The 25,261-nt window shown below is 45.6% G+C and overlaps 1 long non-coding RNA gene across 1 annotated transcript; it reads right to left on the reverse strand.

The window, feature by feature from the left end:
• Positions 1-201: 201 nt before the first annotated feature.
• LOC148148425 (uncharacterized) lies at positions 202-24,859 on the reverse strand. Its single transcript, XR_015759070.1, has 4 exons — positions 24,809-24,859; positions 24,164-24,270; positions 4,928-5,045; positions 202-952 (listed from the first exon to the last, which is right to left on the reverse strand). It is a non-coding gene; the product is annotated as an uncharacterized LOC148148425 (long non-coding RNA).
• Positions 24,860-25,261: the final 402 nt, after the last annotated feature.

Below are 25,261 nucleotides of genomic sequence, written 5' to 3' on the forward strand. Positions count from 1 at the left end.
AAAGAATGCTTCACAGCTCACAGAAGGAGAACTGAAAAGCAGTTAAATCAAACCAAAGGTTCAGACAGGGAGGGAATATTTCCCTCGAGCCTGAGTAACTGGAAAGTGATGGTGTCCAGGAATAGACATGATTTTCTTCTAAAGGGCACTTGAAATTTTAAAAACTGTTATGTTCAGATAGTTTCAATTCTTTTACTTTTATTTATTGTGGAATAATCTTTAACACAAGGTTTGCAAATTTGTTTTTTTTTAATGTAAAAGACAATAGTTAAATAAAATCCATCAAACCAACACTCACTGAAAACTGATGTGGACGTGCAATCTCCTGGAGAATCCCTGCCCACTCCTTCCTATCCGGGCTCCATGGCTATATACATACCTGGGAGATAGCAGCAGGAGGAGACCATTCAGCCTTTCAATCCTGCTCCACCATTCAGTGGGAAACAGCTAACCATCCAGCTCAGTCTCCTGTTCCTGCTGTGTTCCAATCCCCTTTCATGACTTTACCTCGAAGAACTATATCTAAGTCCCCCTTTGGTTTCACTGCCTTTTGTTCCAGTGACGTTGCCGTGTTACTGTGTGGGTGTAGGCAGGAGTAATGTGATGGTGCTGCCTCCTGGAGGGTGCACTCAGCACCCCTCATCATCCTGCAGTAACATCAACTGGGTTTCAGCAACTCGAGAAATAAACCATTTCCAGGATATGGGCATCACTGTCTCGGCCAGCATTTATTCCCCATCTCTCGTTACCCTTGAGAAGATGATCGTGAGCTGCTGTCTTGTACAATTCACAGTCCATTTGGTGCAGATAGATCGAAAATGCTGTGAGGAGAGTGTTGAAGGATTTTGGCCGAGTGATTCTCTATCTTTGCTTCTTCAAATGCTGGTGAACTTAATCATGATCTACACGTGATTTTGAGATTTTAGTCTGCAAATCTTCACCATCTTGCACCCTGTATAAAGGAATATGTACAGATTAGAAATTCAGAACAGACAATTCCTGTTTCTCTGGAATATCTTTTTCCCCTTTCTTCCCTCAAAGCTGTAACCCTCCAGTCCACTTACTCTCTCCGACCATTCTGATTCTGCTAGCCCCTAATGTACACCCTCCCCATTCTCATGGAGTTGCTGATAAACAGATCCATGCCACCACTTCCCGTCCCTGGTTCGACTCTGCACCCTTTCTGGGTTCATTTCTTTTCCCTTCAGTTGCCGCAAGTCAATAATGTAACAGCAGAATGAAACAAAAAGAAACAGACAAGGAGGTGGCAGATCCTGGACAGAAGAGGAACATTCAGTCTGGGAGAATGGGTCAGATCCTTCTTTGTTTCCCATTAGTTGATTCCCACCATTACAATGAGTTGGGGATGGAGAGTGGTCCTACATGGGAGTAGTGACACTTTGACCCCCTCCTCCAACAGATCAATACTATGAGCAGATACATTCCTCCTCCAGCCAATCACAGAGTGAAAAGCTTTCCGCAAAGTATATTTACCCAAAGCACATGCTCCAAAACCCGCCCACATTCTGTACATGTACAGTGCCAGGTTTCCCCACACACGTGTGGTCTCTGCCTCTGGGATTGTGGGAGTTGTAGTCCCCATGAAGCCACTGGAGCCCTGTCTCTGGAAAGTTAATGGATAGTGTGGACTGGAGGGTGTTGTGTATAGGATCCCCATTCAGACACACAGAACATATGGACTGTCACTGGGTTTTACTGAGACACCTGCTTCCACAACCTGATTTTCTGATGTAAGGAATATAGATTCAGCCAACTGGGGTGTGGCGAGGTTAATAGCAGGAGCAGATTTTAAGCAGAGGTGGCTCAATGGTTAGCATTGCTGACTCACAGCGTCAGGGACCTGGATTTGATTCAGCCTCAGGCAACTGTGTGGAGTTCACACGTTCTCCCTGTGTCTGTGCGGGTTTCCTCTGGGTGCTCCAGTTTCATCTCTCAGTCCAAAGATGTGCAGGTTAAGTGGATTGGCGATGCTAAATTCCCACAGTGACCATGCCTATGCAGGTAAAGCCATTAACCATGGGAAATACAGGGAATGGGTGAGTCTGACTGGGATGCTCATTATAGGATTGGTGTGGACTCCATGGACGATTACCCTGTTTCTGCACTGTAGGGATTCTATTCCATTCTCATGAAGAAGAATGTACCTATCTCAATGTGCTGTGAATCTGTGGAATTCCCTATTCAAAATGCGGTGGATGCCAGGACAATGAGCAAATTTACTGAAGAGATACAGATGTTGAATTTGCAATGAGATGAAGGGTGAGAGAGGGAGCAAGTGGGAAATTCCAGCTGAGACCGATGTGAGCTCAATTATCACTGTATTAAATGGTGGAGCTGGTTCGAAGGGCTGCATTGCCTCTCCTGTGCCCAGTGCTTATCTTCTTACGGTAATAACTGGAAAGCTGAATCTAACACTCACCACCTTCACCAAAGGAGATTTTCGAAAAAAGCAGGATAGTCAGGTGGATTAGCGTTCCAAACTTAGATAGTAAGGAAGCATGTGGGAGATAATGATTTTTCAATTTTAAACTGAGGTGAGTTAAATAGGTTATAGTCCAACAGATTTAATTGGATCATGATGAAGGAACAACGCTCTGAAATCTAGTGTGCTTCCAATTAAACCTGAGGGACTATAACTGGTGTTGTGAGTTTTTAACTTTGTACACCCCAGTCCAACACCGGCATCTCCAAATCATGTGAACTGAGGCGAGACAGTGATTTTTGGTTTTGGATTGTGTAGTACATTCACACCGTCCAGAATACTCTGTTTTGAATATCTATCCTGTACTTTATTACAAAGCCAAGGTCTCTGACGATGAAAACCAAAACACTTAGGTAACATCGCCTCACCTCGTAATCTGATAAAAGACTTGTGATAAGTATGGTTGAATTTAGAATACAGTTGGAAAGCGGGAAGATTAAATCCAATCCCAAGATCCTGTGCTTAAACAAAGGAGACTACAATAGGATGAGGCAGGAGTTGGCTAATGTAGACTGGAAGCAAAGACTTTAGGGTGGGACAGTTGACAGACAGTGAAGGAATATAAAAGAATTTTTCAAACTGCTCAGCAAAAGTATATATCAGTGAAAAGGAAGGACTGTAGGAAAAGGAGTAATCAGCCATGGGAAGCTAAGGAAATAAGGGAGTCTATCAAATTGAAATAGAAAGCATACAAATTGATAAAGACAAAGGAGAAACTAGGAGATTAGAAAAACTTTAAAGATCAACAGAAAGCGAGATGGGATTGAGTAGCTATCCCCAGGGCCAGAATCGCAGTTTACACTGCTAGAAGGGAACCTATTGTGTGGGGAACATATGGCCTCTGTAATTGTTGAAGTACTTAACTGTTACCATAGAGATAATCCTGATCAAGTTACAAATCACAGCACACTCCAAAAGCTTCTACTTCCAAATAAACCTGTTGGACTACAACTTGGTGATTTGTGGCTTTTAACTTTGCCCACCCCGCTCCAATACCGGTTCTTTAACATCAGAATCCTGACAGACAGCCCCATTGAAACTGAAGTGCCTGTCAGATACCTGACTGAGCCACGGGGCGTGGGGGAGGGGTATGTGGTTTAACCACAAAGTGCTGAACTGAACTAGACTTTTTAACTGCCGTTGCCATGGAGATAATATTGAGAGACAACGTCCATTCAAAACCACAAACCACAAAGGTATAAGAATGGGAGCGGCACATCGGACAGACGGGGAGATACCTGATGCTGCCTGGAGGTGTTCTGCATGTACACTATCCAGGTAACTGCCATGTCTCATCAATAAAGACTCAAAGAAGACCTCTCAGAGTTGTGTGCCTAGTTATTCCTATCCAACAGGGTTCAGGAATATGAGGACACAGCAGTCAGTCTTCACAGTGGAGGATACGAAGAATATGCCAGTAATTGACAAGGAGACTGAGGAAGGTCAGGACCAAGAAACAACCATTGTCACGAGAGAGTTAGAGCTGGGCAAGCTAATGGAGCTAAAGGTAGACAAGTCTCTTTGCCCTGATGGAATACATCAGGGTACTACCAGAGATAGCGGGAGAAATAGTAAATATACTTTGAGTCAGAGTCCTACAGCAGAGACAGGCTCTTTGGCCCAAACTGGCCCATGCCAATTAGAATGTCCATCCACGCGAACCCCATTTCCCTGCATTTGGCCCATCTGCTTCTGACCCTTTGCTATCCATGTATTGTCCAAATGTCTCAACCGCTTCCACTGGCAGATCAGTCCATATACATACTATCCTCTGTGTAAAACAGTTGCCCCTCACGTTCCCTTTTATAATTTCTCCTCTAACCGTAAACTGATGCCCTCCACTCCTTGATTCCCTGGGGAAAGAGACGGAGTGCATTCCCCTTACCCAGGCCTCTCATGGTCTTATACACTTCCAGAAAACATCCCCCCCTCTGTTTCCACTGCTCTAAACAAAAAAAATCCTCGCTTGTCCAACCTCTCCGTTTAACTCAGACCCCTGAGCCCTGGCATCATCCCTGTAAATTTCATCTGCACCTTTTTACAGTTTAATAACTGAAACCTACATTACATTCATCACATTTCCAGTCTTTCCCCACGGCATTGGAACTGACGTGACAACGTCAATGGATTACAATCCATGACCGATAATTAACTCCTTTACAACAATCCCGTTTTCATCGTTTGTTCCATGCTGCAGGTATCCTGGTCTCTTTCTGGTTGCATGATTAATTAAAACCTTGTCCTCATACAAAACAAATCTGTAGCTTAATTGTTCCTGGGAAATGTGCCATGTTTTTTCAGACTTTAAACAACAAATGAACGCTCTCTCCACAGTCACCACGCTAACATGGACTTGGCTGTGTCTCAGTAATGTTTCCAGTCACACTGACATTTGAAATATTCGCCCATGGACAGAATACACACCTTTCCTTCCACATGAAAAGGCCAATGATATTCAGATCGGCACGGATCAAGTAACTATCAAAACTGAACAGGAAGTTCAATTTGAATTTCTCATCCACAAATCCGCCCTTTCAGAAACCTACAACAGAGAAAACAGGTCACCACCGTTAACACAGGATGGAAATTCATAAGACAGTGATAGTATTAAATTGTAGTTTTTGTTCCCCCAAAGTTTTAAATCTCAGTCTCACAATTGCTCTCTTCTGTGAACTGAAATCCAAACCAATCTCCTCACTCCTTTTCCTCCACACCCAGTTCTCACGCACTCTCTCTTCTCTAGCTCCTGCCTGCAGACTAAGAACCAAAAAAAGGTTTCCTCCCACAATCCAAGTATGCGCAGGTCAGGTGAATTGGCCATGCTAAATTGCCCATAGTGTTAGATGCATTAGTCAGAGGGAAAGGAGTCTGGGTGGGTTACTCTTCCGACGGTCAGAGTGGACTGGTTGGGCCGAAGGGCCTGTTTCCACACTGTAGGAAATCTAATCTAATCAAATCAATGTGTCTTAGTCGGAGCCTCCTGGATGTTGGTGAATCCTCCTACCAACTCCCAGGGTTTCCTTCCTGGTCAGAACCAAACTGATTTTTTCCCCAATCTGGAACATTTTATTTATCTCCCCCACACGGACCCTCTGATGAGAACCATCCTGCACACACTGGCCAAATCATATCTGATTGAACTAAGATGAACCAAAGTAGAACTTTAATTGCAGGCCCATCTGTGTTCCTTTCCATAACATTCCTGAATCTTCACACGAGTTCTGATAACTTTCTGCAAAATGCACCCCCCCCCCCCACCCCCCGATAGCCGACCACTTGTCACGATATCAGGGCAGGGGCCATTTCCCTGGGTCCTGTTCCTAGAGGGAGGAAACTGCCAATGACAGATTAACCCCACACACGCACAGCCTCCCTCCTGGCCCTGACCAGCCCTGCACATACACTAAGAATTGGCCAGCACTACGCCCATGCACTGGTCTCCCCTCCTACAGCACATGCTCCAGATCACACACAAAGCTGGGTGATTGACAGCAGTAGCTGCCCAATAGGGTGGAGGGGGCAGGGCTGGAGATTGTAAACAATGAATGAATGTGGAGGACACTGGGGGATGGACAGGTCAGTGAGGTACAGGATCAGTGCAGCAGTAGGAGGGGACCCTGGACAAACTGAGCAATGGGAGAGTCTGACAGGAGAAAAACTACAGGAAGGTTCTGTTGAGGCTCAGGCAGGGACAGCTCGGAGACAGCATGGCCTTGTGGCTTGGGCACGTTTTCCATTCGGCCTTTTCAAAGATGCTGTTACTCAATTCTGAGCCCGATCCTCCTGGTTCAGAGGTAAGGACACTACCACCATGTGGGCTAGTGGAAAGAAGGGAAGAATTTCTCAATCTCTCTCACATGGAAACTCCATGAGCTCCTCCCACTTACTGTCTATGGTGGGGATGGAGACAGAGCAGATGGCAGCGGGGTTCGGGATATAGGGACTGCCTTTCAAATGGAACTTACCTGTGTGGGTGATATTAACATGACTCAATACACAGTCACTAACACAAACCTGGTGTTCGTGAACTTTATCCAGAACATTAACACCCATAACTGGGTGACACAGATCCCAATGTACAGAGTTAAGTCCTGGATATTAATAACGGCTTTGTGTATGAGAAATCACGTCTCATGAACTTGAGTCAATTTTTTTGAAGTAACAAAGAGGATTCATGAGGGCAAAGCGGTGGAAATGATCTACATGGACTTCAGTAAGGTTCAACAAGTTTCCCCATGGGAGACTGGTTAGCAAGGTTGATCTCATGGAATACAGAGAGAACTAGCCATTTGGATACAAAACTGGCTCAAAGGTAGAAGACAGAGGGTGGTGGTGGAAGGTTGATTTTCAGATTGGAGACCTGTGACCAGTGGGGTGCCACAAAGGATCGGTGCTGGATCCACTAATTTTCATAATTTATATCAATGATTTGGATGTGAATATAGGAAGTATTGTTAGTAAGATGACACCAAAATTGGAGGTGCAGTGGACAGTGAAGAGGATGACCTCAGATTACAACGGAATCTTGATCAGATGGTTGAATGTGCTGAGGACTGGCAGATGGAGTTTAATTTAGATAAATATGAGGTGCTGCATTTTGGGAAAGCAAATATTAGCAGATGTATACACTTAATGGTAATGTCCTCGGGAGTGCTGCTGAACAAAGAGACCTTGGAGTGCAGATTCATAGCTCGTTGAAAGCAGAATCGCAGGTAGATAGGATAGTGAGGAAGGTGTTTAGTATGCTTTCCTTTATTGGTCAGAGCATTGAGTATAGGAGTTGGGAGGTCATATTGCAGCTGTACAGGACATTGGTTAGGCCACAGTTGGAATATTGCGTGCAATTCTGGTCTCCTTCCTATCAAAACAATATTGTGAAAGTTGAAAGTGGCCAGAAAAGAATTACAAGCATGTTGCTAGGGTTGGAGGATTTGAGCTACAGGGAGAGGATAAATACACTTTTCCCTGGAGCGTCAGAGGCTGATGGATGACCTTATAGAGGTTTATAAAATCAGTAGGGGCATAGATAGGGTAAATACACAGGTCTTTTCCCTGTGGTGGGGAAGAGGCATGATGGGGGATGGGAGAGAGAGGGGGGAGACCGAGAGGGGAGGATGACCGTTATTTTGTAGATCTACAACACAACCCTGTTCCTGTTTTCTCCCTGTCCCCTTCAATCCTTCTGAAGGATTCAGAACAAGTGCACAGTCCCTGGAAAGTAGAGCTTCAGGGTGGTCAAGTGCTGAAGGTTGCATTTGGGACGCTGACATTTATTGGTCTGTGCACTTATCAATAAATGGACCTGGATTCAATTCCACTGTCCTGGATTCATGTCTGTGGCCACAGACACGCCTGTCTCTGACCCTGACTAGTGGATCCCCTGTCACTACAGCTCTGCCATTCTCCTTCCTCCAGTTCTGTGCAGCGGAGCTATCTGTGGTGTCATGAACCTGGCTGTTGCTGATTTCCCATGGGAGTCCACTCCACCTGTTCCCCCCGTTATAGAATCCCAAGCGGTGCACAATATCTGTTTGAGAAGGGGAATGATCACTGGGGTGTCCTGCACTTTCTTCCTGAGCCTTTTACTTGATCTGATGGTCACCCATTCCCTTTCTGCCTGTGTAACTCTCACCTGCAGCGTGACTAACTCACTAAACGTGCTGTCCATAACATTCTTAGTATTGCAGATTCTCAACAGTGAGTCCACTCTCAGCTCAAGGTCTGAAAAGCAGTTTCCCAGTAGCTGCAGATGGACACACTTCCTGCACACACAACCATCAGGGAGACTGGAAGCGTCCCTTATTTCCCAAATTGTACAACAGGAGCATACCACAGGTCTGAGGGCTCCTGTCACAATGTCTGTCTAGTTTCAGCTAGTTACTCTCATTAAGAGAATTTAAATGAGCTAGCAACCTTTCTTCATTTCAAACATTTCCATTATAATCTAAAGGCCCGATCTTTACTTAAGCTGACATTTTATACTTTTAAAAACTTAAAAAAAACTCAGCAGGTTTCACTTACAAACTGGCTGTTCCCATTGGGACCATGTGAATTTCTGAATGACCTGAAATAAAACTGAAGCTGAGGTTCACCTTCTCCCTGTCTCCCCTCCGTCTGTTTACATCCAACTCCAAAACACTCTCATTGAGCTAAGCAGCCGTCACAGTGCAGCCCTGTCATTTTCATTGTCTGCTCATACCTACACTGCCCTCAGCCTCCTGTACTGTTCCAGTGTATCTCAATGGGAGCTCAGGGACAGCACCTCATCTTTCAATTCAGCCCTTTGTAACCCCTGAGAGAACATGGACTTCAGCAGTTTCTGAATGAACAGACAGTTGTCAGAATCTGGAACATTCCACCTGAAATGGTGCTGGAATTTGAGTCCATAAGGAATTTTAATGAGAAGTTTGCAGTGAATTGAAAATAAGGAGTTTACAGGTTAACATCATGAAGTGGGTGACTGGGACCAAATCTGACAGTTCCTATAAAGAGACGAGGTGTAATTTGGATAAATCTGTGCTTCCTCTCAGGGCAATATCTCCTTCCTCAGCTGCAGAGCACAAACCCCAAGGGTGATCCAACCACTAATTTGAACATCTTTCTAATTTTTGCTTAAAATAATAGATACTTTCCCACAGAAAGAACAGACACACCTTTCTCCTTCCACAGTTAAATGTCAATGGTATTCAGATCCTGATGACCCTGCTGACGATAGAAAATTGCTTTTGAGATCCCTGTCTCAATTATTCTCAATTAATATTCTATAAAATGAATTCAAAAAACAAAGCTCACAGTCAATGCAAGATGAATAGTGAAGGCAAACACTTCTCTTGGTATGTGTTTGGTGTGTAAATGCTCCTCTTGAAATCACCCCTTCCCCACCCAGGAAGAGAACATATCCATGTGCCTCGCTGTACCTTGCCCCCAATAAAGATGGTGGCCATAACCCAGGACCCATCATCGCCTGAGGGCCACAGCCATTTTCCCATTTGCTGTAAACGTGGGACAAGAGTTTCTAATTCAGGCCTAACTACATGTACAGAGTGTAATTAAACCCTCCCAGTCTAAACCGGATCCAACTCCCCTTTCCCGTTTCCTCCTCCTGCACACACCCAGGGTCATTCCGGGTCCAGTGACCCTTCCTCAGAACCGACAACAGATGGGAAAATTAGAATCCCTCCAGTGTGGTAACAGGCCATTCGGCCTAACAAGTCCACACCCACCCTCTGAAGAGTTTCTCAACCAAACTCATTCCCCGACCCTATTATTCGACATTTCTCCTGAATAATGCACCTAACCTATACATCCCTGAGCACGACGGGAAATTTAGCTTGGCCAATTCACCTAACCTGCATATCTTTGGACTGCAGGAGATAGGGTTTAAAGGGTAAATAATAGGTGGGGACAGAGCCCAAAGAGAGACAGGAAAGACAAAGGAGTGGGATAACAATCTGGCTGGGAGGGTGCATAGCTGTTAATGGAGGGGACAGGAACCTGTGTCTGGCAGCATCTCAGTGGAGGTGCTGGAAATGGCAGCTGATGATCTACGTTCTGTTGCAAAACAGACCCTGAACTTCCAGTTGCCTGTCACTTTAACACACGAGTCTGTTTCCTGGCCAACATCTGTCTCATGCTTACTGCAGTGTTCCAAGGAAGCTTGATGCAAGCTGGCAGAACACTCCAGAAACATACCAAAACGCCCCGTGTTTCAAGGACTGCAATTTCCCCTCCCATGTGGTCTACAATACTCTCCAGTCCATCCCCACCACTTCCCACACCTCTGCCAGTGAACCACACCTCTCCAACTGCAGCAAGTATAGAACCCCCCAGTTCTCACTTTTCACCCAGATTCAATGCATCATCCTCTGCCATTTCCACCACCTACAATCAGATTCCACCAGAGATATATTTCCCTCTCCATTCCTTTCAGCATTCCACAGAGACCATTCACTGTGAATTCCAAGTCAGATCCATGCTCCCCAACAACCCAACTCCCAGCCCCTTCACTTGCCAATGCAAGAGGTGTAAAACCTGTGCCCACACCTCCTCCCTCACTTCCAAAGGACCCTTCCACATCCAGCAGAGTATTTCCTGCACATCCAAACACCTCGCCTATTATGGCCTTTGCTTTCGATGTGGTCTCCTCTTCACTGGGGAGTCAGGACACCAACTTGCAGAATGTTCCAAGGAACATTTCTGCGATGCATGCACCAACCAACCCTACCCATCCTGTGGTCGAACACTTCAACTTCCCCACCCACTCGGCCAAGGACATGCAAGTCCTGGACCACCTCCACCAACAAATCCCAGCCCCCCGACGCCTGGAGAAAGAAAACCTCATCATCCTCATTGGGACCCTTTAACCACAGAATCAAGGTTTCCTCATCTCCCATCCCCTGCCTTATCCCAGATCCAACCCTCCAAATCGACACCGCCCTCTTGAACTGTCCCACCTGTCCATCTTCCTTTCCAATTATCCACTCCACCCTCTCTCCATTACACTCCACCTACATCTACCTATTGCCTTCCTAGCTCCCTTCCCACCAACCCCACGCATCCCTCTTATTTATTTATCGGCCCTCTTACTACTCCCCCTCCCCCTACAATCCCGGCATTCCTGATGAAAATAATATGCCCAAAACGTCGATTCTCTTGCTCCTGAAATGCTGCCTGACCTGCTATGATTTTCCAGCGCCACACGTTCACGCAAGTTGGAAGAACAACACCCCATCTTCTACTAGGGGACCCTGCACCCCTCTAGCCCCAGTATCAAATTCAATAATTTTAGGTCCTGAACTCTCCAATGTCCTAGCGCCCTAGCCTCTTAACCCACATACCAGGCCTTGTGATCACATAGCCTACCATTACACATTACCTATGGTTAGCCACTAACAGTCCACATAAACAGCTATTCACCCTCCCCCTGTCAGATCGTTATCCACTCCTTTGTCCAACTGCTCCCATCTCTTTGGACTCTATCACCACCTATCATTTACTCCTTAACCCCTACCTTCTGCATATAAACCGACATTTCTTTTCAGTAAGATCAGTTCTGAGGAAGGGTCAGCGGATCCAAAACGTTAACTCTGATTTCTCTTCACAGATGCTGCCAGACCTGCTGAGCTTTTCCAGTACCTTTTGGTTGTTGTGTGAGATTTAAAGCATCCGCAGTTCTTTTGGTTCTAATTTACCGGGAATTTCTAATTCAGGTCTAGCAGCTTTAAACCGTTTGTTTATAAACACTCCCAGTCCACAATAGCTCCATTTCTTCCCCAGACATTGCAGTCTCTCACACTCACTAGGTCCCCCCCCCCCCACCCCCCCCACCGGGACACTGAGCCTGCACAGCTTATGGCCACAAGTTGGCCTGCTGGACCCACCCCAATTCACTCCCATTGGCTGGAGGATCACGCCATTTCTCCTATTGGTCTGGTACAATTGCACCATTTGGCACCTGGATGGGTATGTGAATAGTAAGGGTGTAGAGGGATACGTGCCAAGTGTTGGCAAATGGGACTAGATTAGTTTAGGATATCTGGTCGTCATTGACCAGTTTGACCAAAGGGTCTAATTCCATGCTGTAGGTCTCTTTGACTCTGCCCTGGGATGAGCTTCATCATTCACAGTGAATGGGGCAGTAACAGAGCACAGGGGTTTGTGGCTATTCAGCCCAATGGGGCTGTACTCTGTCCCTCTGGAGATGGTGCCAGTCTATCCCAACTCACCTCCCATTTGTCTGTAGCCCTCCAAATCCTTCCTTAAAAAAGTTAAATTCCAAATTTGTTTTGCCAATAACTACTGAATCTGCATCCAGCTCTCGGTCAAACTGTTCCAGATGATCAGAACTTAGTGAGTAAAATAATCTTCACATTTTTAACCTGCATTATTTGCCAGTTACCGGAAGGTAGTTACTAAAAATTGTGACATTAATAATTTCTCCCTCTGTCTCTCTGTAAATTAAATATCCTGGAAACAAATCTGCTCCTGGGCAAAATCACTGCCTAACCTTCTCAGCTCCAAGGAGAATTATCTGACCTTCTGTTAACTCTCCATAAAAGAGAAACCCATCTTAATTTTATTAGTGCCATAAAGATGTACAGCAGAGAAACAGACCCTTCGATCCAACTTGTCATTGCCGACCAGATATCCTAAATTAATCTCATCCCATATGCCAGCACTTGGCCTATATCCTTCTAAACTTTTGCTAATCACATACAACATCTCAAAGGCATAATTGGGTAATTGTACCAGCTTCCACACTTTCTCTGGCAGCTCATTCCTTAAACGTACCATGTTCAGCTAGAAACATTACTCCTTAGATCCCTTTTAAATCTTATCCCTCACACGTGAAGCCTGTGCCCGCAAGCTTTGGACTCACATATCCTGTGAATAAGATCCTGGGATTTCACCCTATCCATGTTCCTCACAATTGTATCCGATGCTCCAGGGAAAACAGCCCCAGCCTATTCACCCTCTACATACATAGCTCAAACCCTCAACCCTGGCAACATCTTTGCGGATCTTTTCTGAACCCTTTCAAGTTTCACAATATCATTCCGATAGCAGAGAGACCAGGACTGAAAGCAGAATTCCAGAAGTGGCTGAATCAATGTGCTGTGCAGCCGCAAAATGGCGTCCCAACTCCACTACTGAATGCACTGACGAGTAAAGGCAAGTACACCAAACACCTTCTTCACTACCCTGCCTATGGTTCCACTTTCAAGGAACTATGAACCTGCACTCCAAGGTCTCTTTATTCAGCAACAATCCCCAGGACCTTCCCATTAAGTGTATAATTCCTGCCCTCACTTGCTTTTCCAAAATGGAGTATCTCACATTTATCTGAAATAAACTCGATCTGACAATCCTCAGCCCATTTGGTTGAAGTCCCATTGTACTCTGAGGTAACCTTCCTTGCTGTCCAGTGCGCCTCCAATTTTGATGTCTACTGTAAACCCACTAACTATACCTCATATTCACATAGAAATCACTGATATAAATGATGAAAAGCAGTGGACCCAGCACCGATCCTTACACCATATTGCTCATCACAGGCCTCCAGTCCGAAAAGCACTCCCCTCCATCTCCAACCTTACAGCCAATTTGTATCCAAATGGCTGGTTCTCTCCGTATCCCATGGTGTATAACTCGCTAACCAGTCTGTTATGTGGAACCTTTTTGAATGTCTTTCTGAAGTCCAAGTTAGTGATTTATGTACAAAGCCATGCTGACTATCCCTAATCACTTCTTGCCTTTCCAATTACATATAAACCTGTCCTTCAGAATTCCTTCCAACACCTTGTCTGCCACTAACTTCAGACTCCCCAGTGTATTGTTCCCTGGCCTTTCCTCATCGCCTTTCTCGCAACACCTCACCTGTGGCTATCAGTGATAGAAATATCTCAGTGAGGGCCTGGCAATCACTTCCCTAACTTCCCACAAAGATTTGGGATACACCTGATCTGGTCCCACAGGTTTACTCAGCTTTATGTGTAAGACACCCAGTACAACCTCGTCTGTAATATGGACAGTTGTCAAGTTATCACTATTTATTTCTCTAAAGTCTCTAGCTTCCATATCCTCTTCCAGTAAAAGCTGACATGAAATCCTCAGATAGTATCTCTCCCACCTTCTGTGGTTCCACAGACAGCCTTGTTGATCTCTGCCTGGTTACTCTTTTGTCCTTCGTGTTTTGTAGAATCTCTTTGGATTGTCCTTAAACCTCTTTCCCCCCAAAGCTATCTCATGCATGCTTTTTGCCCTCCTGTTTTCCCTTAAGTGTACTCCTACTGCCCCTATACTCCAAGGGATTCACTCAAACCCAGTTGTCTGTACCTGCCATATCCCTCCTTCATCTTTTTGACCAGACCCTCAATTTCTCTAGACACACAGCATTCTCTACACCTACCAGACTTGGCCTTAACAGGAACATACTGTCTATGTACTCTTGTTATCTCATTTTCACAGGCCTATGGAGGCAATGGCAGATGAGGACATGGAAACAGTCATTCTCAGTAAAGAGGTAGTGTTGGGAAAGATAACAGCCCAAAAATACATGGGTCTCCTGGCCGTGATGGAATGCATCCCAGGGGACTAAAAGAGATGGTGAAGGGTCTATTGACCTTCCTTGCTAGAGGGATGGTTATGCTGCAGCTGTACAGGGTGCTGGTGAGGCCACACCTGGAGTACTATGTACAGGTTTGATCTCCTTACTTCAGCAAGGATGTACTGACACTGGAGGGGATACAGAGGAGGGTCACTAGTTTGAGTCAGGAGTTGAGAAGGTTGGTGTATGTGGAAAGATTGAATAGACTGAGACTATACTTGTTGGGATTTAGAAGAATGGGAGGTTGTATTGGAAAAAATAAAATTAAGAAGTGAATAGATAAGATAGAAGCAGGGAGGTTATTTCCATTGGGGGAGGGGCGGGTCAGCCGAGAGAGCATAGCGTCAAAATAAGGGGGTATCTGATTTAGGACAGAGTTGAGGAGGAACTTCTTCAGCTAAAGGGTTATGAATCTGTGGAATTCCCTGCTGAGTGCAGCAGTTGACATTATCAACTTGAATGCCTTTAAGGCAAAATGTAGATTTGCAAACAGGAAAGGAATTAAGGGTGGTGAGGGAGCAGGAAAGTGGAGCTGAGGCCATGAAAAGCTCAGCCCTGAACTTATTGAATGGCAGTGCAGGCTTGAGGGACCAGATGGCCTACTCCTGATCCTTCTGTTCTTATGTTCCCACTTTCCAGCCGTCCCTTTACCTGGGGGTTGCAAAGAAATATTGAAAGTTCTTGCCTTGTACTGTCAAAATTCACCTTTGTCCAATTTTGAGCACCAACTATTTTAAAACGAGTTGAATTATCGTCAGAGAATCCCAAGTGTGGAAGCAGGCCATTCGGCCCATCACATCCACACTGACCCTCAGAGCCTCCTATCTTACCCCTGTAACGCTGCATTTCCCATGGCCAATCCCCCTCGCCTGCACATCCCTGAACACTGTAGGCAATTTCCCATGGTCAATCCCCCTAACCTGCACATCCCTGAACACTATGGGGCAATTTCCCATGGCCAATCCCCCCAACCTGCACATCCCTGAACACTGTAGGCAATTTCCCATGGCCAATCCCCCCAACCTGCACATCCCTGAACACTGTAGGCAATTTCCCATGGCCAATCCCCCTAACCTGCACATCCCTGAACACTATGGGGCAATTTCCCATGGCCAATCCCCCCAACCTGCACATCCCTGAACACTGTAGGCAATTTCCCATGGCCAATCCCCCCAACCTGCACATCCCTGAACACTGTAGGCAATTTCACATGGTCAATCCCCCTAACCTGCACATCCCTGAACACTATGGGGCAATTTCCCATGGTCAATCCCCCCAACCTGCACATCCCTGAACACTGTAGGCAATTTCCCATGGCCAATCGCCCCAACCTGCACATCCCTGAACACTATGGGGCAATTTCCCATGGCCAATCCCAGCAACCTGCACATCCCTGAACAATATGGGCAATTTCCCATGGCCAATCCCCCCAACCTGCACATCCCTGAACACTGTAGGCAATTTCCCATGGCCAATCCCCCTCGCCTGCACATCCCTGAACACTGTGGGCAATTTCCCATGGACAATCCCCCCAACCTGCACATCCCTGAACACTGTGGGCAATTTCCCATGGCCAATCCTACCAACCTGCACATCCCTGAACACTGTAGGCAATTTCCCATGGCCAATTCCCCCAACCTGCACATCCCTGAACACTATGGGCAATTTCCCATGCCCAATCCCCCCAACCTGCACATCCCTGAACACTGTCGGCAATTTCCCATGGCCAATTCCCCCAACCTGCACATCCCTGAACACTATGGGGCAATTTCCCATGGCTAATCCCCGCAACCTGCACATCCCTGAACAATATTGGCAATTTCCCATGGCCAATCCCCCCAACCTGCACATCCCTGAACACTGTAGGCAATTTCCCATGGCCAATCCCCCCAACCTGCACATCCCTGAACACTGTGGGCAATTTCCCATGGACAATCCCCCCAACCTGCACATCCCTGAACACTGTGGGCAATTTCCCATGGCCAATCCCCCCAACCTGCACATCCCTGAACACTATGGGGCAATTTCCCATGGCCAATCCCCCTAACCTGCACATCCCTGAACACTGTAGGCAATTTCCCATGGCCAATCCCCCTAACCTGCACATCCCTGAACACTGTAGGCAATTTCCCATGGCCTATCCCCCCAAAGTCTGTTTACCCTATCCATGTTACTAATGATTTTATAAACAACTATGGAGGTCACCCCTCACTCTGATGCTCCAGGGAAAAAAAAGCCCCAACCTTTTTGCTCTCTTCCTGCAGTTCAAACCCTAAAATCCTGGCAATATCCTTGTAAATCTTTTTTGAACCCTTTCAAATTTCACAACATTCTTCTGATTGGTGGAGAACAGAATTGCACACAATGTTCCAAAAGAGGCCTAACCAATGTCCTGTACATGACCTTCCAACATCTATACTCAATGCTCTGATCAATAAAGGAATGTATTCCTAACACTTTCTTCAATATCCTATCCACCTGCAACTCTACGTTCAAGGAAATATGAACCTGCACTGCAAGATATCTTTGTTCATCAACACTATCTAGGAATTTGCCACTAAGTGTATCAGTCCTGTTAAGATTTGCTTTTCCAAAACGCAGCACGTCAGATATATCGGAATTAAACTCCATCTGCCACTTCTCACCCATCTGAACAACATCCTGTTGTAATCTGAGGTAACCCTCTTCGCTGTCCACTATACCTCCAATTTTGGTGTCATCTGCAAACTTACTAACTGTACCTCCTATGCTCATATCTAAATCATATATATAAACGACAAAAAGTAGTGGACCCAGCATTCCACTGGTCACATGCCTCCAATCTGAAAAACAATCCTCCAACACCACCCTGTCTTCTACATTTGAGCTCGTTCTATGTCCAAACGGCTAGTTCTCCCTGTATTCCATGAGATCTAACCTTGCTAACCAGTCTTCCATGGGGAACCTTGTCAAGCGCCTTACTGAATTCCATAGATCATGTCCACCTCTCTGCCCTCATCAATCCTCTTTGATACATCTTCAAATAACTCAATCACATTTTGAGACATGATTTCCCATGCACATAGTCATGCTGACGATCACTAATCAGTCCTTGCTTTTCAGAATACACGCGCATCGTGTTCCTCAGGATTCCCTCCAACAACTTGCCCAGCATCAATGTCAGGCTCACCAGTCGATAGTTCCCTGGCTTGTCCTTACCACCTTTCTTAAATAGCGGCACCACGTTAACCAACCTCTAGTCTTTTGGCAGCTCACCTGTGATAATCGATGATACAAATATCTCAGCAAGAGGCCCAGCAATCACATTCCCAGCTTCCCAGAGTTCTAGGGTTCACCCGATTAGGTGCTGGGGATTAACCAAGCTTTAACGGTTACAAGACACCCAGCACATCCTCCTCTGTAAGATGGACATATTTAACATGTCGACATCTATTTCCCCACATTCTATATTGCCCATGTCCTTCTCCACAGTAAACACAGATGCAAAATATTCAGTTAGTATCGCTCCCATCTCCTGCGGCTCCATGCGTACGCTACCTTACTGATCTTTGAGGAGCCCTATTCTCTCTCGAGTTACCCTTTTGTTCTTAATGTATTTATAAACACCCTTGGGATTATTCATAACCCTATTTGCTAAAGCTATCTCATGTCCCCTTTTTGCTCTCCTGATTTCCCTCTTAAGTATACTCCTATTGTCTTTAATGCTCAGGGTTTTTTGGGTTTTTTGGATTGGAATAAATGCAAAATATTACATCTTGATAAAACAAACGATGGCAGACTGACACTAATTAAAAACAGGGCCTCGAGTAGTGACATGGAACAAAGAGGCCGAGGGGTTCGGGTCTTTCAAGTCTGTGTCACATGTAGACAGGGTGGTTAAGAAGGTGCTTGGCACACTTGCCTTCATTGCTCAGACCTTAGAGTACAAGAGATGGGACATTATTTTGGATGTTGGGGAGGCCTTTTCTGGAATTCTGTGTCCAGTTCTGGTCATGCTGATATCGGGAGGACATTATGTAGTTGGAGCGGATTCAGAAGAGATTTACCAGGATGTTGATGGGAATGGATAGTTTGAATTATAGACAGAGGCTGGATAGGCTGCGATTTCTTTCACTGGCGCGCAGGAGGCTGAGGAGTGACCTTATTAGACGTTTCATAATTCATGGAGGGGTGGTATCAGTAATGTGACCAGCAGGTGTCCTTTCCAGGAAGGGACACGATTCAAGACTGGGTACATACCTTTTAAGGTGACAGCAGAAAGGCTTTAAAAAGGCTTACGGGAATTTTTTTTAATTTTTGTTCAGACAATGGTTTATGTGTGGAATGAACTATCAGAGGAAGTAGTAGTTGTGAAACAAATTACAATTTTAGGGTGGCAGGTCCCCAGGTTCGATTCCAGCTTTGGACAACTGTCTCTGTGGGACTTGCACATTCTCCCAGTGTCTGCATGGGTTTCTTCCAGGGGCTCCAGTTTCCTCCCTAATGAGAGAGCAGCCCTATGATCTGGTAGGACAATGCTGCCTTTACCTTTTACACAGTGATGCCACTGTGTCTCTGGGATGTGGAGAGGGAATGCTGAAGGTGGTGGATGGGACACCACTCAGGCACAGTGCTTTGTCCTGGAGGATGTTCACTTTCTTTAATATTGTTGGGGGCTGCACTGATGCAGGCAAGTGGCGAATGTTCCAACACAATCCTGATGTGTGCCTTATAGAGAGCATACAGACATTGGGGAATCAGGGGTTTGGGGAAACTGAGGTGTTCTCCTTGTAGCAAAGGAAATTGAGAGGAGCTGTGACAGAGAGGGTTACAAAAGTTACCCGTTATAATAATAAACCTTACACCCATCAGCTCATTATACAAGGATTACAGGACACACATTAAAGGTTTGGGAAGATTCAAAGGAGAACTATTATGCAGCAAATGGGATTCAGATGGATTGCAATACTCACACAAAATGCAAATATCCAGGTCCTGATAAATTGACTAATTCAATCAGAGTTTGGTGTTACAATGACTGAGATTACCATCTGAATGTTTTACAGGATACTACAGGTGGACAAGTTTATAAAATCCATCACTGTCAGTTCAGGTTAGAAACTCACACCATCCCCTCCTCCTGGCCCAGGATGACTGGACACATTACCCCTTGTGGAGGTCAGCAATCAGTACAGAGGGAAATCTGTGTGGGTTTCTCAGAGTTTCCACCTTAGAACTTTATGTGACTGAACAGGGCAGATCTTTGACACATGGGACAGAATATTCCAAGAGCCAGTGGGATCTGCAGAACAGGAATAGCTTCTTTTTTTCTACCTTCCGTGCTGCCGCTGTGCCTCATCAATAAGACATGGGGTGGGAAAGGTCCTCATGCAACTTGATGGGCAAGTTGCCTCCATTCTGACCAATGGGCAGCAAGCTCCTCCCATAGAGTATCTCTAAAAACAGAGCAACTCTGCATGCTTCACACTACCCAGTGCTCCCGGTAAATGTTTAGAAGAATGGGGGTGGGGGAGATCCTACAAAAGGCATAATTGTAAAGTTCTAAGAGAATTGTGAAGAGTGAGAGATGCACAGGAGAAGCGGGCAACAAGTTGCTAGATGGAGTATAATTTGGGAAGATGTGAAGTTGGTCTTTTTGGAGGAGATAATAAAAGAACAGAGTGCTATTTACATGGTGGAAACTGTAGGAAGCTGCACCACAAAGGGATGGGGGGGCGGGGGGGGGGGGGGGGAATTGTGCAGGAAACACTGAAAGCTAGCAGATTCTGGGTCAGTCACAAAATCAAGGGTTCTGTTTCAGATTCATCAAGTTTAAGGCATCACCGACACGGGTATGGGGTTTCAGTAGCAATGGAGCTGGGGTGAGGTGGAGACAAGCAACATTTTAGAGATTGGTATTCCTGGTGTTTGTGATTGCGTAGATGTCTGATCAGAAGGTCACCTTGGGGTTACAGATATGACAGCAATATTGTGAAGAGTCTAGTTCTACCTCAGACTGCACCCAGTGAGAGGGAGGGGCGCAGCAGTAAGGGAAAGGAATTTGTAATAGCAACTGACGGCAATGGGCTTTCCCATTACAATGTTTCATTGGAGGAAATTGCAGCTAATCGAGTAATGGGAGTGTGATAAGCAGTTTGATAACAGAGTAACAGTGGAGCAATGGAGAGGGATGATGGGGAGGGAGAGCTGGGCATTGTCAGTGTACATGTGAAACCTAACACAGTGCTTTTGGACGATGTCACCTCCTGGCAGTGCGTAGGTGAGAAACAGGAAGGACCAAGCATAGATCCTTGAGGGACACCAAATACAAGGAATTCAGAAAGGGAAGGGAGAGTGGAGATGGAGCAGGATTTACAAATGATGGTGAAGTCAAATGTTAGTTTTTTTTTGCAGAATGGATGAGAAGGACATAACCAGTAAAGACAGACAGACAGAACAAGGAACAATACCTGTGAATTGGCGAGGGGGAGTGATGAGGAGGAAACAGAGTTGGAATGTCTGTAGTTTAGCGAGACTTGTAAAAGATCAAGGTGAGCTCTGATAAGGCTTGACAAGAGACTGGAGAAAGATGGAAGTTTGGGACAAAAACCAGGAACACCATGTGAGGCAGTTTGTCTCGGTGGGCTAGTGGGAGGGAGGGAAGCAGCAGAGGCAGCTGATCGGATTGTCTCAGTCTTAGTGACAGAGAAACTCCATGTGCTCCTTGCTCTTGTTGTTGGAGGGCAGGATGAAGGAGACAGGATGATGGACAGTGTTTACAAAGAAACAAAACCAGGGTTAGTGATATTTAAAATGAGTGAACAAACCTAATATATTTAACTTTTATCCAGAATATTAAACTGTACAACTGAAATCCTTGTCCGAATCCCAGCTCGGCAGATGGTAGAATCTGAATTCAAGAAAAAATGACTGGAATTAGGAATCTCCTGATCTCCATGGAACCATTGTCAATGGCGAAAAAATCCTGCCAACCTGACAGTCACCCAACAAGCTACTCACTGTATTAATCACTGCAAAGTCTCAACAAAGGAATGAAACTGGATGGACCACTTGGCATCTAACAAGGCATTAGAAAATACAACCACAGAATCAGCCCTCTCGACTCTGCAACATCCTGCTCACTAACATCTGTTTTTTTTTTGGGCCAAAACGTGGCGAGCTGTCTCACAGATTAGTCAAGGAACAGCCTGACATAGTCATACTCACAGACTAATCCCTTGAAGATAATGGCCAGACACCACCATCACCATCCCTCGATAGAGAGTGTGATGATGGAAAAGCACAACAGGTCAGGCAACATCCGAGGAGCAGGAGAATCGATGCTTCGAGCTTAAGCCCTTCATCAGCCTGACCTGCTGTTTTTTTCCAGCACCACACTCTCGACTCTGATCTCCAGTATCTGCAGTCTTCACTTTCTCCTGAAATCTCTGGATATGTCCTGTCACCCCAGCAGGACAGACCAGGCAGAGGTGATGGCACAGTAGTGTACAGACATGGAGGATTTGCCCTGGGAGTACTCAGCATTTACTTTGGGCACCAGAAAGTCTCATGGCTCCTGCTGATTACCACGTACCATTCTCCCATAGCTGATGAATCAGTGCTCCTCCATGTTGAATAACACTTGGAGGAAGCACTGAGGCAATAAAATGGTGACAAGCCTACTCTGGGTACAGAATTTCAATGTCCTCTACCAAGAGGAGCTCAGTAGCAGGATTACTGACTGAGCTGGTCGGGTCCTCAAGGACATAGCTGCTCAACTGGGTTTGCAGCAGGCGGTAACGGAACCAGCAAGAGGGAAAAACATACCAGATCTTATCAGTATAAATCTGCCAGCTGCAAATGCATTTGTCCATGACAGTATCGGTAAGAGCGACCATCCCACAGTCTTTTTGGAGACAAAGCCTCACCTTAAAGTTGAGAAAAACCTCCATTGTGCTGAGTGGTACTATCACCGTGCTAAATGGGACAGATGTAGGAACTCAAACTGGATCTCTCGGAGGGACTGTGGGATAACAGCAGCAGCAGAACTGTACTCCAGCACAATCTGTAATCTCATGGGTTTGTACATCCCGCACACACCCATCACAATGGACAGGAAAGGACAGCATGCTATGAGCAGCACTAGGCAGACCTAAAAATGAAGTGCCAACCTGGTGAAGCTACCAAGCAGGACTATCTGCATAATCAAACAGCATCAGCAGCAAGCAACAGAGCTAGGTGATCCCACAACCAATGGATCAGATCAGAGCTCTGCCACACCCAGTTGTGAATGGTAATGGACAATTAAACAACTCATTGCAGGAAGCACCACAGATATCCCCTCCTTTACAGATGGAGGGGTTTCACACATCCATGCAAAAGATAAGATGACAGCATTTGCAGTAATTTTCAGCCAGATGCAAAGTGAGATGATCCATCTCAGCCTTCTCCAGTGGTTCCTATCGTCACAGATGTGAGTTTTAAGCCAGTTCAATTTAGTTCGAATAATATCGAGAAATGGTTAAGTAGTGTAAAGGCTATGGGTCCTGCTAACATTCTGGAAATAATACTGATAGCTTGTGCTCCAGAACTTGCCACCCACCAAGCCATGTACCGCTCCAGCACTGGTATCGACTGGCAATGTGGAACATTGCCCAGGCATGTTCAACACAAAAACACAGGGCAATCCAACCCAGGCAATTTCCCTCTGTCAGTCCACACTCGATCAGCAGTAAAGTAATGGAAGATGTCATCAACAGGGCTATCAAGCAGCAGCTGCTCAGCAACAGCCAGCTGAGTGACACTCATTTTAGGCTCCACCAGGGCCACTCAGCTCCCGATTGTGTTACCGCCCTGATTCACAACCTGACAACCAGCTGAATCCAGAGGTGAGGTGAGAGTGACAGCCCAGCCCCACTACAACACCATTACTTCTAGCTGATTCCACCCTCATCTCAGTTCATATACTGAAACTCTCATCCATCGTGTGTTATCTCCAGACTTAATTATCCAAAAACACTCCTGGCCAGCCTCCCAAATTCAAACTCCCTGTAGTCTCAAGAAAAAATGAAAGCTCTATCACCCACATGCTCACTTCTCCCCAAACATGTTCATCAGTCAAAAGGCTCCTATTCATAAGCAACAACAATTTAGAATTCTCATTCTTGATTTGATTCCTGGCTGTTATCATCCCTAGCTCCCTGCACCACACATTCTTTGTCGAGGTCTCAACCCATTTTCTTTGAGACTCCCAACGATTTGTTAATTCATTACTTCAACTTTGTGGCTGATTCTACAGTTACTAAAGCAGCATGGTCTGGAATTTGCAGACAAAACCTCACAGGTCTGCTTTCCACCTTTAAGACATCCCTCAAAACCTGCTTTTTGGCAATGCTTTTGGTCACCTGACCTAATATCACCTGACTTAAAACGTCCATCTCTGGCCTTATATCTAAAGTACTCAATAGTATTTTTATGAAATAAGCATGATAATAAAACTACAAACTGTTCTTGATTTGGACATTATCTTCAGATCTTTACTGTTGCTGTAATGAATAATCTGTAATGTCTCTTACCCAACCACACTGTGAGAGCACCTTCACCACACAAACTGCAGCTGTACAAGAAAGTCAAACATCACCCTCTCCACAAACAACAGGGCTTTGGCATTAATCACTGGTATCTGTGGAAGGAGAAACACAGTTGATGTTTCATGGAGTGCAAAATGGATTACAGGGAATGAAAAAGAAAAAAAGTAATCTGATAATAGAGCAGTACATGGTCAGGGGCTGGGCCGCAGTGAAAAACTCATTTTCGTAATAATACAGGTCTAAACAGGCCAAAATACACCCATGGTTCGAGACTGAGGAAGCTAAATATTGACAAAGTGGTGATGAGGGAGCCCAGAGGTCAATCAGAGCTGAATTGGCTGCTATGATCCGAATGACTCCATATAGAGAAAGGCTGCACATGCGCCTGGCTGCACCTTGCCCCCTACAAATATGGCGGTTCCGCACGTGTCCAGTGAATCTTTGTCCCGAATAAAGATGGCGGCGCTCACTCAGGCCTGCAGCTCTGCTGAGGCCATTCCTCATTTACTGCAAACACGGGACTGGGACGTTCAAATTTGTGTTTTCCGATGTGCACAATTTGTTTGTAAAACCTCTCCGCTTGTAGCAACACAGTTTTTCTCCGGTTTCCCAGTTTATTTCTTTCCTTACCGTATCCTTTCTCTCCAGAACTTCCCGAACATTCATTTCAGCGACTCTGCGCCGCGCGCGAGGGTGATCACATGGTTTAGTTTAGCTCCGCCCTTCATTCACTTTGATTGGTTGGAGGACCAACCTCCTGCTAGGTCCTCCAACACCGCCCACCGTCCTTTCATTGGTCCGTTGCTGACATCAATCACCCGAAGGTCGCCTTGTTGACTAGAGCATGCGCAGTGTGTCCTGCTTTAGCTGATATGTTGGGTAATGTGATGGGAGAGTTCACTGAGGGCAAGAATTCCCTTTGTGTGAGCTCTACAGTGGATTTCCTTTATTCATGGAGGGAATTGCCTTCCTACTCATGACTGAATAGCTGTGATTGATGAATCAATGCCATCTGAATCAGTACATAAACACCACTTTTTCACAACATCTGAGATCTTGAGCACATTGTATCACGCTCTTCTT

The sequence above is a fragment of the Chiloscyllium plagiosum genome, unplaced genomic scaffold (genome assembly GCF_037043375.1).
Source record: "Chiloscyllium plagiosum isolate Xiang-an unplaced genomic scaffold, Cpla_swu_hap1 HiC_scaffold_13, whole genome shotgun sequence".
In the NCBI taxonomy this organism is placed as follows: domain Eukaryota; kingdom Metazoa; phylum Chordata; class Chondrichthyes; order Orectolobiformes; family Hemiscylliidae; genus Chiloscyllium; species Chiloscyllium plagiosum.